This window comes from Eriocheir sinensis, chromosome 45, assembly GCF_024679095.1.
Source record: "Eriocheir sinensis breed Jianghai 21 chromosome 45, ASM2467909v1, whole genome shotgun sequence".
Lineage (NCBI taxonomy): Eukaryota > Metazoa > Arthropoda > Malacostraca > Decapoda > Varunidae > Eriocheir > Eriocheir sinensis.
The window spans coordinates 11,409,057-11,423,568 of record NC_066553.1 but is presented as its reverse complement, the minus strand read 5'-3'; the positions used below and the strand labels follow the sequence as shown (position 1 = coordinate 11,423,568).

The following is a 14,512-nucleotide window of genomic DNA, read 5'->3' as shown; positions in this document are numbered from 1 at the left end:
ACCCGGTAGCAGTGACGGGCCAAATTTGTGGCCTTACCGTGTACCAGCGACGGGCCAAATTTGTGCCCTGATATAAATAGATGATACATAAAATAGATGATACATAATCTGATCACAAATACTTTGCTATATATTATGAAATGGTTTGTGTGAGTGATGATTTTTTCTCAGTTTTCTTGCTTGGAGGGACCATTAAGAAACATCATCCTCGCTGCTACTGGGTTAACATATCATATAACACATATCCTTATCATATCCTATAACCCTTAACATATCCTATAACCCTTAACATATCCTATACATCGAGTAGCAGGCTTTTTTATATCGTTTCCTTTTTTTTGTCCCTTTGTGCTGTCTCCTTTGCTGTAAAAAAAAAAAAAAAATCATCAAATAAAAAAGGAGAGAAAGAGAGAAGAAGAAATAAAAATAAAGGAAGAAAGAGGGAAGGAAATAAAGAAAGGAAGCAAAACAAAGAGAAAGAAAGACAATCACTTCTACTACTATAACTGTTACTACTACTACAGATATGGTGAACTTCACTGGTAACTAGATAGCGCCGCATTATTGATTCCAGTTTTTCGGCCATAACACAAAAAATGTTGCACACAGAGGGCTAAATTTTGGATAATATATAGTTCACATGTATGTCTACCTACTGTCAAAACCTGAGGAAAATTGAACCAGTACGTTTTGAGATATGGGAGTCCAAAGTTTTTTGCGCTGAGTTCGTGTCTATTCACTGAGTCAAGATAGGGCTATTTGGGCAAGATTACACGGTTTGGTGGTGTCTCCTAACTTATCAAAATACTTGCATATTAAAAAAAATTCGCTTCCTTATTATTGTTCCATGTTTTTTGGCCATAACAAAAAAAATATTGCACAGAGACGGCTAAATTTTGGATACTATATAGTTCACATCTATGTCTACCTACTGTCAAAACTTGAGGAAGATTGAACCAGTACTTTTTGAGATATGGGAGTCCAAATTTTTTTGCACTACTGAGTTCATGCGCTGAGTTTGCTACTATTCACTAATTCAAGATAGGGCTATTTGGGCAAGATAACGCGGCATGGCAGAGCACAGGCTTGGTGGTGTCTCCCAGCTTAACAAAATAATTGCATATTAATAATTTTTCGCTTACTTATTATTGATCCTCACTTTTCGGCCATAACTCAAAAAATAATGCACACAGACGGCTAAATTTTGGATACTATATACCTAGTTCATATGTATGTCTACCTACTGTCTAAACCTATGGAAGATTGAACCAGTACTTTTTGAGATATGGGAGTCCAATTTTTTTTGCACTACTGAGTTCATGCGCCGAGTTTGTTACTATTCACTAAGTCAAGATAGGGCTATTTGGGCTTAAGATAACATGGCATGGCAGAGCACAGGCTTGGTGATGTCTCCCAACTTATCAAAATACTTGCATATTAATAATTTTCGCTTACTTATTATTGATCCCCATTTTTTGGCCATAACTCAAAAAATGCTGCACACAGATGGCTAAATTTTGGATACTACATAGTTCACATGTATGTCTACCTACTGTTAAAACCTGAGGAAGATTGAACCAGTACTTTTTGAGATATGGGAGTCTAAAAAAAATTGCGCTGAGTTCGTGCCTATTCATAAACCACCCAATATAAATGATACATAATCTGATCACAAATGCTTTGGTATATATTTTGAAATGGTTTGTGTGACGGGTGATTTTTTCTCATTTTTCTTGTTTGGGGGGACCGTTAAGAAGCATGATCCCTGCTGCTACCGGGTTAAACTAACATGCACACAGGGAAATAAGTAGCACCCACCCACACAGGGAAACACAAACTCCACCATTCCACACCTTAATTAAGCCCTAACCAAACTAGTGAGTGTTATCCATTGTTACCCCTGAGAAAAGGAAAGTTTTGTTTAGTCGGCGCAACATCTGTGGTCATATGCAGGAGAGACAGAAGGGGAAGGAATTATAGAAGGGAACAGACCCCAGGAGACGGGACACAACATCTGTGGTCATATGCAGGAGAGACAGAAGGGGAAGGAATTATAGAAGGGAACAGACCCCAGGAGACGGGACACAACATCTGTGGTCATATGCCGGAGAGACAGAAGGGGAAGGAATTATAGGAGAAGGGAACAGACCCCAGGAGACGGGACACAACATCTGTGGTCATATGCCCGAGAGATAGAAGGGGAAGGAATTATAGGGGAAGGGAACAGACCCCAGGAGACAGGACACAACATCTGTGGTCATATGCTGGAGAGACAGAAGGGGAAGGAATTATAGGAGAAGGGAACAGACCCCAGGAGACGGGACACAACCCCCGATTAATACCTGGTACCCATTCACTGCTGGGTGGACAGGGGCGTAGGGTATCGGAAAAGCCGCCCATATTTTTCCACTCTCTCGGTTGTGAGCTGAGTGTGCTAACCACTGCACCACGAAGCCCCCTTACCTATGAGGAAGACACACAGAGCACCCTTTTGGCCTCACCTTCCTTCCTCTCCTCACACAAGTAATCCCACAGCGCCGCTTCAAAAAGTGTTCACGGCTGCATGTGTTAATAACTCTACCTCTTTGGCTCTCCCGTCACGTCCCAGGCAGCCGGGGAACACCCTCTCCTTGTCTTGATTAACTTCTCGTGTGTTTCCAAAGAATAGAGAAGACAAATAGCATTTTCCATTTAGCGTGTTCCATTTAATAGCATCTTCCATTTGACACAAAACCCGGAACCAGGTTCGGGGATAAACCCAGACCCATGTCCGGGTTTTCGCGCCGTAAATGGAACGCATTTTTAGGCGGATATGTAAACAAACATTCTTCCTCTTCTTCTTTTGACCTGTCCTCCTCTCGGGCGTCTCTCCTGTTTATTCACACTTTTCCTTTCAATTGTGCTGTGTAGCTTAATTTTTCTTCACTGCAATATACTATCGCACTTTACTTTTCAGTTTGTTGCTGGAATAACTTACTGACATTGCTTATCCGTGCGCTTATTCAGGCATTTGTGCCCTTTATTCCCAGCACTGCATCTCCATCCAACACGTACCGTGCGATAGCCCCGTTGTCCTCCTCCAGCCTCTTAGCCCACTCCTCCCTGGTGCTACTAATAACTCCCCTCTCTGCCTCTCATGGTTGCTGCATTCTACTATTGGGTGTTCCACCGATTCATTCTCTCCTGTCCTACAGCTACAGTTCTGGTTTCCCCCTTCCCTATTCCTGCTATTTAGCTGCGGGGTTCTCGTTCTTGCTTTAAACATCAGCCTGCTCCCCCAGTCTCCTACATGCCAGTCTACTCCCTCTAGCTTTTGTGTCTTGCTGTACCATCTTAATGTAGACTCTTTTACTCTAAAATTCATAGGCCCAGCCTAGGCAGATGGCACACCACCTGTTCATCTTCCCTTTTTTACAACAAAGAAGGCAGCTCAAGGGCACAAAAAAAGAAAACAATAATAAAAAAAAGCCCGCTACTCGCTGCTCCCAAAAAATAATTAAAAGAGGTGGCCGAAAGAAAGATCAATTTCGGGAGGAGAGGTGTCCTGATACCCTATCAGGCTGATGGATAAATGGGTTTTCTGGGAAAGCAAACTCTTTTAACTTAGACATTAGATACTTGCCTGTGTCCCAGGGTAATAGGTTCTCACTTGACGCAGGCTTAAGGGCCAGAGACAAATAAGCGCTGATGAACAACACACTTGTGAGACCAACACTAGCATGCTGTTCCACAGTGTGGGATCCTTACACACACACACACAAACATTTATAAGTTAGCACTAATCAACACCAAGGTGGCTTGGTTCATTATAAACAATGAACTTGAACACCAGGCATCATAACACAGATCAAATAACAGATTAATATGTAACCTCTTCACATGTGCAGACAAGCACACACTTAAAATTCTGTACAAGATCACATACACTTACATTGACATTGACCCACACACATACTTACAGGACGCAAACAGTCAGCGTACTCGTAACACACTCAGCCAAAAATACCAAACGTATCACACAAACACTGACACATGTACGGACTCATACTTTCCACGCACCACACGTGACTGGAACAGCCTCCCCCTACAGACTTTAGACTGCGGTACAATACTCATTCAGAAAACAAATACACACTCACTTGTCACAACACACCAAGACTAACTAGTAGTACACCTATTCATTTCCCTTCCCTACACACTCGGCACCCCAGTTCCCCCAGCAGCCAACACAAATATCCGTGTTATGCACCTGTACTGGTGCCCTGTGCATAACTTGTCAAGATCAAGACAACACACAGCTTATCAAATGCCTCCAACCTTACCTAATGATAACACTGCTGAACTATAACTCTCTCATTCACTCAGCACAAATAGGGTCATGAAAATCAAGATCAATTCTATCCTCCGGCATAAGAAAATAAAGCAAAACAACTGTACAAATGCATTTATTTAACTAATAAAAACATTGAGCACAATTATCAACAGGTACAAAAATTGTTTTTTTTTCTTATTACACAGATTAATCAAGAAAGAAACAATTTCAAGACATTGCTGGGTTCCCAGGTGTGATTGGGGACATTGATGGAACACGTTGACACGAAACTATTAATAATGATTATCATAACTGGGCACATGTTAACTTTACAGTTTTGACTCACTCTAAGATCAGAAGAAACTAATAATGACACCTACAGAGTTTGTGACTTGAGCAAGTTGATAAATCCTGCCAGGAGGTACTCAGGATGAAAGGGGGCCCTGCATGGAGACTTGTCCGGAGGGACCCTCGGACTTGGCGTTGTAGGGTGGGTGAGGCAACACACACCCCAGCATATGCCACCTTTGATAGATGACTGTATATTGATAATCCAAATTGGATACTTTCTACAACAATTGAAATACTATTCATGCCTTCAAATTATACCTCGGCAACAAAAATATGATGGAATGTAATTTTAAACAAAACTCGTCATTTAGGAAACTTAACCTATTTGGACCTAAAGCCACATTATTAGTTATCTTGTACTTATCTTGAACCCGCAACCAGCGTGGCGGGAGAGCCACTCCTTACCGAGTCGGCCAAAGAGGTACCCCATTCGCCAAGTGGGTTATGGGAGGCTCCCTTATCAGGCCTAGTGGTAAATCTCAAGAATTACCACTCCACCCCCTCCACCACCCCAGCCCCCCCCTACCCCCCCCAAGACAAACCTGGGGAACTGGGGTATTGGGGGGGGGAGCCCATATCACTGAAAAATGGCCTTCCAAAATTTCCCTAGAAAAATCCCTATATCAGGAGAAATTCCCAAGTCTCGAAAGTAAGGAAAATCCCTAATGCATACTCTTGTAGTCTATTCCAATATGACCTAGCATTCAATCTGTTGATGAGTGTCAGGCGTGTCATCAGATGGTGGGCATACTGCCCCCCCACCTCCCCCCACCGCCGCCCTCCCAATCCGTCCCGCGGTGTGTAAGTTTTGACGGGCCACGCCACATGTCAAATATATTTAAACTACTCCAACTGAACATTACGACCTGCGCGCACTGACTTAGGAACTAGTTTGTAGGGTGCACTGCAAGGCAGGTATGAGGCTCAGTCTGTGTATAGAGGCGGTTGTGAAACAATAACAATGGAATCCGAGCCACCTAACTCTATAATTAAAGAGGCTTGCCCCCCTGGCCCCTCACCAAGGTAAAACGTATACAAAAATGCATTATAATAATAATTCTTTCACGTGCTAAATTAATACGAATATTGGTTTGGAGTGGTTATTCTTAAGTTTTGCCCAATTGATTACCATTTAGACATAATATTGCATTGTTACTGCTTCACTCATTGATAATCTAACCTAGCTGGTATTTTTTTGTGATATCAGTGACCCAAATAACACAAAGTCACTGAAACAAACGATTCATCTTTACATTATGCATAAATGGGGGTTACCAATGATGACGAAAATTAACTGGGTAGGTAATGATAAATAACAAATCAACATGTATCGGCAATAAACACGTCAGTCACTGTAAGGTAAAGGTAAAGTTGGGGGCATATGCTATAGCAGCGCGTGGCCTCGGTGCTCATCTCCGTCGCATCCGCCCTTGAGCCTGTGGTGGGAGGGAGCCCATTACCCCTGGACACAGCGCCAATGTGACACCTGGGTGGGTGCTATTCTGTATAAAACACAGCCGTCGCGTTTCACTCCCCTCCCTCGCCCGGCCACAAAACCCTTGCCCCGCCATACATATATGGCTCTCCACACATCTATTCATCCAACTGCTTTTGTTTAAAGCCACTACAGGCCTCTTGCTGGGCCCGAAATTAAAATTTCAACGCCCTGCCCACTGCACCACTTTTAACTTATTATTCATGGTTTTCGGCACATATCTATGGGTAAGTATGTAACTGGCATACAGTACCTACAATTTCGGATCACCAGGCACCACCTGGATGCAGTGGTTGTAGCAAAAAATACCCAAATATGGGAAATAAGGCATGCAAATGGCGGCGGCGGCGATAGTCTATAAGAAGTAGTCTCCGCTTTGGTTTTGTGTGTTCTGTATAAAGTTTTGGTTTTGTCTCATTTCTGTATAGGCAATGACATCTTGCCCCGAGTAGCTGAACACCGATTTTCTGTGTTTCTTTTCGTATTTTCGTATTATTTTAAAACATTTCGTCGCCCAAGTTCACATATTTGACATGGCTTTCGTAGGAGCTGTAGGCCTTTCCAGGGGTAGTTTTATGACCCTGGTGGTAGTTTGACCCTTCTTCTGTGCCATGAACCTTAAAAACACTCATGAAAACCCGATTGATCCACTCTTTGACCTTTAGAAATAGTTGATGTGAGAAGCGATGGTGTCTTAAAATGCGGCACTGGGAGAAACCTCAAGCCTCCTGTCACGAGTCCTGTGACATCAAGACATTGAAAAGGCATATGACACAGTGGACAGAAGCAAGCTAATGAAATTGTTAAAGCACATTGGAATAGATAGCAAAGTGGCAGAGGTGATAAAGGAGATGTACAATGAAAATATGGTAAAATTCACTTTGGGAGACACCACCACGGACTGGATGGAGAACAATGTTGGAGTGAGACAGGGATGTGTGATGTCACCAACATTGTTTAACTTTTATGTAGAAGAACTCCTGGTGAAAATCAGAAAATCAGAAAAAGGAGTAGGAGTAGGAGACAGAAAACTTGGGTGCTTAGCTTACGCAGATGACATTGTACTGTTATGCCGGACGTGTTACTTGGGTTCCGTGTCGCCGTCAGGAGACTCCGTGGGAGGGAGATATGTAAACACTTCGCACAGCTTCTGTAGTTTAATATTCTTCCTTAGTAGTACACTTCACTCTGACTCTTCACTTACCACTAGCTTACTATGACTGGGACTGGGACTCTCTCGCCCTCTTCTCCTATATATATCCAGAACAGTACAGTCTAGAATGTTACAGTATATTTTAGATCATACAAGAACATTTAGCAAAAATATATGCGAGTTGGCAACACTTCCCGCCTGGCCGCGCCCCGCGGGGCGCGGACGGCTCGCCTTGCTCCCCGCCCCCTTTGCTCGTTTCTCCGGGAGCCTTCTAGAGGCCTATGGTCGCCGGGGGAAGCTTCCAGCACAACAGTACTCATGGCAGAAAACAAGGCAGATATGGAGGAGCTACTGAGGATTACCAACGAGTATGGGAAGGAGTGGAAGATGAAATTCAGTGCCAGGAAATGTAAGGCCATAGAATTTAACAACAATGCCAATAGCCAGTGGGTCCTGGGAAACATCATAATAGAAGGAGTGGAGAAGTACACATACTTGGGATTGGAAGTCAGCAAAGAAGGAGTAGGAGGAGAGAAACAAGGGAAAATAAACGAAGGAAAAGCCAGGAGGATGGTGGGCATGATCATGAACGCAGGCAGCAGGACTATTAACAAATACGAGGTAGGCAGGAGTATGTGGAAGGGGATAGCGGTACCATACTGCCTGTACGGGTCAGAAATAACAGAGTACAGGGAAGGAAGGTGACCTGGCAAGATTAGAAAAGGTGCAGAACACCATGGGCAGATGGGGACTGGGTGCTCCTAGATGCACAGCCGTAGAGGCCTTAAGCCTTAAGGGGAGAAATGGGATGGAGTACATTTAAGGAGAGAATTATAAAGGGCAAGATGGGATTTATGAAGAAAATCGAAGGACTAAGTGAAGAAAGATGGGTAAAAAAGGTGATAACAGAGGACAGAACAATTAACATCCTCATGGAAAAAAGAAATAGCTAGATGGAAGAGGAGAGAAAATCTTGAAAATGAGTGGAACAGAATGAAGGTTAAGGACATCAAGAAATGCATTGCCACCAATGGCCTGGAAAAATGGCAAGCAGGAGCAGCAGAAAAGTCGACTTTAAAATGGTACAAGAGAAAACAAAAGCCTGAAAGAGAAAATTGGTACCGGGGAGACTGGGGGAGTAAGCTGCTGTTCAAGGCAAGGTCTGGTCGTCTGGAACTCTAGAAGTAAAGGGGAGAAGCAGAGACGAGCAGGACCAAAACTGTAGCTTGTGTATAGGAGAAAAGGAAACAATAGAGCACCTGATAGTGGCCTGTGACAGGTATGAAGAGGAGAGGCAAAGGCTATTGGCTTCAGTAGTGGAAATTATTGGGGAAGAGGAGTGACATAGCAGATTGGAGGAGGAAGACGGAGGAGTAAGTACCGTGTTAGGACTATATGGCAGTAAGGAGGAAGCAGTGAAATTAATACCTTACACAAAAATTTTCTTGGCATGTGTTTGGAAAAAAAAATCTGAACAGTAAAAGTGGAGTGAAAAGTGTACTAGTGGAAAATAGCAAAGCACATAGGCAAATAAATCTGGAAAAAAAAAGGACAGAAACCCTAAGTTTCAGGATGAAGTGTTTAAGAAAGTGATATAAACTGAAAAGAAAAGTGCAAGACCATGCACATAGGGAACAGCGTACACCGAGCAGAATACCAGCTGAATGGCGTCAAGTTGGAGGAGTCGGACCGGGAAAAGGACCTTGGCATTATAGTGGCCAATAACCTCAAATCATCCAGTCACGTGGCAATGGTGGCTGCTAAAGCGAACAGCAGACTGGGCATCATCAAACGCAACTTCAGTGTGCTGGATAAGACCATCTTGCTGCCGCTATATCTCTCTCTAGTCCGGCCCATCTTGGACTACGGGGCCCAAGCATGGTCCCCATACCTGGCAAAGGACATCCAGGCCTTGGAGAGGGTGCAGAGAAGGGCAACAAAGCTAGTACCAGGCATTGCCCAGCTGCCATACGAAGAGCGCTGTAAGCACCTTGGCCTCCAGACGCTACAAGAGAGAAGAGTGAGGGGTGACATGATCCAGACATACAAGCTCCTGCATGGCTACGAGGACATCCCCCTCACCAGATTCTTTCAACCCAACACTCACCGACTGCGGGGCCACTCCTACAAGCTGAGTAAACCAGACCATTGGCGAACCACAATGAAGGGAAACTGGTTTGCCATTAGAGTTATAGACCCGTGGAATAAGCTCTCAGATAATGTGGTATCTGCCCCTTCAATAGCCAGTTTCAAATCGCGGTATGACAGGCACTTGGATCAGGGGCATGAGGCTAACAGGTCTTAGAGGTGGGGAACACCAAAAGAAGTCACTTCTTATTCCCCCACTATCCATTCATAGGTAAGCATTCATAGGTAAGCAAAAGAAGAAGAAGAAGAAGAAGAAGAAGATCAAGCCCAAGATCAAACCCCGAGATATGATTTTCTCTTCTTTGCAAAGGCCTATGATAGTGTAAGAAGAGATAAGTTAACAGAAGTTTTAAAGTTGCACTGCCATCCATCCTGTATGGGGTAAGTATAATAAACATCACAAAGACAGATATAAAAAAGTTGCAGAGGATAGAGAATGGGGTGTACAGGAAGATTTTGAGGGCACCAATGTATATGCACAGGAAGCAGCACTCAGGGGGGAGATAGGAAGCTCCAGTGTTAAAAACAGGATAAGGGAGGGACAGTGGAAGTACTTAAGGTATGTTCTTGTGGAAGGAAACGATTTGGTGAGAAGGGTGGGAGAGGAGATGATAGAGAAGAGACAAAGTAGGTGGGTGAAGGATTTGTTGAATAAACTGAGAGCAACAGAGGGACTGAGTGTGAGTGTGAGGAATGAGACAAAGGAGAGTATAAAGCAGAGAATGAGAGAGGTGGATACAAGAGAGTGGAAGAGGCAAATGAATGAGAAAGCAAGCCTTAAGATATATAGAAAATGGAGACAGGAGTTGGGAGGACAAGAAGAGGTATACACTAGAGATGTATCGGATGTCGAATTTTAGACATCCGCGGATGCGGATGTATATGCGGATGTCATTTTGCGGATGCAAATGTGAATGCGGATATCAGTCTCTACTAAAATGCGGATGCAAATGCGGATGCGGATATCAAAATATGATATCCTCGCGGATGCGGATGCGGATGCGGATGTTTTTACGTCAAACGTTCTCACCAAGAGGACCCCCCCCCCAAAAAAAAAGCGTTTCAGTGTCAGACCATGCAGACAGGAGAAGTAACAAATAAAAACAAGGTGGGAGAACCAAAATACTGCCAAATGAGTTCGAATGGTGTCTTAATAGTTGATACTTCTCTCTTTGAAAGTATTTAAGTCATAGGAAGACGTAAATACGGACGCAGGAAGGGAGTTCCAGAGTATACTAGTGGAAGTAAAGTGGAAGTACTTTTTGTTGCAATAAAGTTTTATGACGAGTTTCGGCCACACATTTTGTGCGTTACCAGGATGCGGGACGTGGACCCAACTCGTCGTGCATCCCACCGACCACTTTCCCCAACCTCCACCCTTTTGAAAGTGGTTAACTATAAATCTATAACCAACTGATTGAACTGATACTATAAACACACATTTATTACTTAATATTTAAAGTTCAAGATGGGCAAGTTTCGTTTCAAAAACAGTAGCTTATCTACCTTTTCTGGCAAAAGCCGATTGCGCTTAGCGTCATATATCAAGCCAGCACTACTAAACAGCTGCTCACTAGGAACGCTACTTGGTGGACAGGAGAGATACTGGCAAGCTACCTTTCCCAAATCAGGGTAGACTGTCTTCATTGTCTTCCACCATTGCAAACTATCTTGACTTGTTCCACTTATTCTTTTCTCTCTGTGATATTTCTCAATATCTTTCATGAGTAAAGTTACTACAGATGAGTTTTCTGCTTCATCATCACTGCTGGAGGCAAGAATAGAGGTCATTGCTTCATCTAATGCTCCACAGGTGGTAGGTGTTTCACTCATATCATCTCTTCTTCGTTTCCTTCTTGGTTCTCCATCTTCCTCTTCTAGAATAGTCGTCTGACGAAGCTCCTCACATACTCTGGCAAGTGATGATTTTACTTGATCAGTGACGTGAGATGAAGAAAAAAATGTACTCTTGTATCTTGGGTCAATATATGTTGCAATTCTGTAAAGATCTTCATTTTCAATCCAAGAAAATCTTTTCTCAACATCAGCTTGCATTGCTTCTTTCATGAAGTTTACTGCCTGTGTTGCTTGTCTGTCTTCATTTAACTCAATCCCTGATCCTGAGCCTGGTTCATCTTCAGAGCTTGTATCTGAAGTATGAGTTTCTTCAACAGGGTTAGAAACTACTGATGTGGTATGCTGAAGAGTGTGTTTTAAGGACTTTACAAGTGGAATCACTTCAGCTGCTGTTGATGTGGAGTCACTAAGTTTTTTTTGTGATATCTTCATAAGGTTGTAAGGCTTGTACACATTTATGCATAATCAACCACTCAGTATTGCTGAGCTGTTTGATTTTGGAGTTGGTAGCAGCATACACACACACACAGATTCCTTTATTTCTAGTGTTCTTCTTAGCAAGTGTAAGGTGCTATTCCATCTTGTGGGTGTATCATGAATAACAGAAAGTTTAGGTACTTGCAGCCTGTCCTGAATCTTTTTAAGTTCATCTTGTGCCATAGTTGAGTGATGAAAGTGCATAGCAATACTACGAGTTTTTTTGATCATGTTTTCTATATCACAATGTGATGATAACCCAGTTTTAGCAATCAGCTGTATTTTATGCACAGTACAATCCAAATTATTTACACCTGAGAGAAACAGAGCTTTTTTCATATTTGCTCCAGCATCACGCAGAACACAGTGCACATTTGTACGAGACATGTCCCACTTCATCAGCATATCATCAAACATTTTGGAAATATACTCTCCTGTATGTCGTTCTTCCAGTGGTTCAGCACCTAGCACAAAGTTTGTTCTTTCAAATTCCTTATTTATGGTATGTGCAGTTAAACTCAGCAATGAGACACCTGCTGAGGTATCTGACCACACATCAGTTGTGAAGGAAAGTTTGTTGTCTTGCTTCACTTCATCAATTTATGGGGAGGCGGTGGCTGAATCGACAGAGTAACAGCACCGCGTTCAGGAGGACGCGAGTTCAATCCCCGCCCGGTGCCACCAAGCTGGGATTTTTCAGCCGCCGCCGAGTGGCTTAAAACTACCCACATGCTGTCCAGAAGACCACCGGATTAAAGATGAGCTCCGGGAGGGCAGCATGAGCCAATGCAAGATGGCGCCACTATAAACACTCGCCTGCGCCAGAACGGGCTGGGCCGACCATCAGGACCCACCGGGAAGAAGCCTTGGGCCGACCATCAGGCCCCACCGGGAAAAAGCCTACCGGCGCTATAGGCCGCGACGTAAAAAAAAATATATATATATATATATATATATATATATATATGTAGATATATATATATATATATATATATATATTTCTTTTATTTTCTTGAAAACAGACTCATACATATCACTACATATCATTGATGAATAGAAATTTCGCTGCTTTAGACTGTATAGTGGAGCAGTTTCAGTCACCAGTCTCATGAATCCTATGTCCTCAACATGACTGAAAGGCAAATCATCCATGACTAACATTTCTGCAATGCATTTATCCAGTTTCTTTGCCTTAGGATTAGAAGCATCCCATAATTTTGCACTCTGAAAATACTCACATTCCTTTGCTTAGCATCTGTCTTTGCTTTTTGCAAAGGTGTTTTTTCTATATTTATTTTTTCTTACAACTTCTTTGTCTCTTTTGCCATTAACTCTTCAAACTGTTCTTTATGCAGTGATTTCAAGTGGTTTTTCAAAGATGTAGTTCCACGTCCCTTTCGTGAATAATCTTTCTTGCACAACAGACACTGTGCTAGGTCACTTGACTTGCTCATAAAATATTTCCACACTTCACTGCTATGTGACGCCATTTTTCAGCTGCTGTAGCAGTCAGCACAGAACAATAAGGCTTTGTAAACTTGATTATAATATCCTTTTAAACCATCACTGGCAAACTGTATTATCAGCGAGGAGCAAAGCAAGGAAGGAGCAGTACTTCTTCCTTCGAAGGCAAACTCTTACCAAACTGATGACCTAGCTGCCAGTGTACTGTGTAGGACTTATGCTCAGAATGCCAGTTTACAACTTATGGATCAGTATTATAAATTTTCGAGATGCTTAGCAAATGTGAAAAGAAAATTACTTTATTCTAATGCTTCATTGCATTAAATTCTAGTAAGAAATACATCGAAAAGCCCTCTATAACAGTAATAATGATAATAATAATAAAACAATAGCTAATATTACCCTTCCTCTGTGAAAATCTTTTCATCGGCAACTCACTGTATCAGGGGAAACAGGCGACAACAGGAAAACTCGTGCGATAAGAAGAGCTCAGCGCTGCCGGTTCATATTTTTTTAATATTATTATTTGTATAATTATGGAAACATTCGCATTAAAAGTATTTAAGGAAGAAGCACTGAATTCTACCGTGTGAAGTGGGAATAAGGTCTAAGACTGCAATGTACGACATTACTCAGCCACACGACACACACATTACAGTCTCTCTCTCTCTCTCTCTCTCTCTCTCTCTCTCTCTCTCTCTCTCTCTCTCTCTCTCTCTCTCCAGCAGTAAGGCATCGGGGTGAAGGTGAGAAGCAAGGGTGATAAGCCTCCTCTCTATCTCCCTCTTCACCCTCCTCACACACACACACACACACACAGTGACTCACTCATCTGTCGTTACGAAGTATCTAACATTCCACCATTCACAGCTTGCAGTTTATTTACTATGTATTTGTACTTCATAGTCACTAAGTAAAATTCGCCCCCTCCTCCTGACCTTCCCCTAAATTCTAGACACATTACGTTGTGTAAGTTTGAAAGGAGATGAATCCGTGATATTATTTGCTTTAGTTTTACTAGATAATTAATTCATTAGACACACATCAATAAATTTACTCCACATTTCTAAGCTCTGTCTGAACTCTAAGTCTGTAAGCACCAGGCAGTACTCTACCACTCTGCTAGTCTGTGACTGCGTGTCTATATATTACTCTATAATCTACAGGTTGTGCAATACACAAAACACATCCGCATCCACACATCCTCTGTAGAGTGCGGATGCGGATGCGGATGCGGATGTATATTTCACCACAA

At 42.6% G+C, this 14,512-nt stretch overlaps 1 protein-coding gene across 5 annotated transcripts in view; it reads right to left on the bottom strand.

The window, feature by feature from the left end:
* The window catches only part of LOC126980751 (zinc finger protein 431-like), a 145,224-nt gene that overhangs the window by 73,032 nt on the left and 57,680 nt on the right, over positions 1–14,512 (bottom strand). For 2 of the 5 annotated variants that reach the window (XM_050831034.1, XM_050831039.1), the window contains exon 1: positions 2,582–3,120. The exons of 2 other annotated variants lie outside the window; for them this stretch is intronic. The gene's annotated coding sequence lies outside the window, so the exon portion shown is untranslated. Of the gene's footprint in view, positions 1–2,501; positions 3,121–14,512 lie in introns of those variants that run through there. One more of the 5 variants, XM_050831038.1, reaches the window with a different exon arrangement.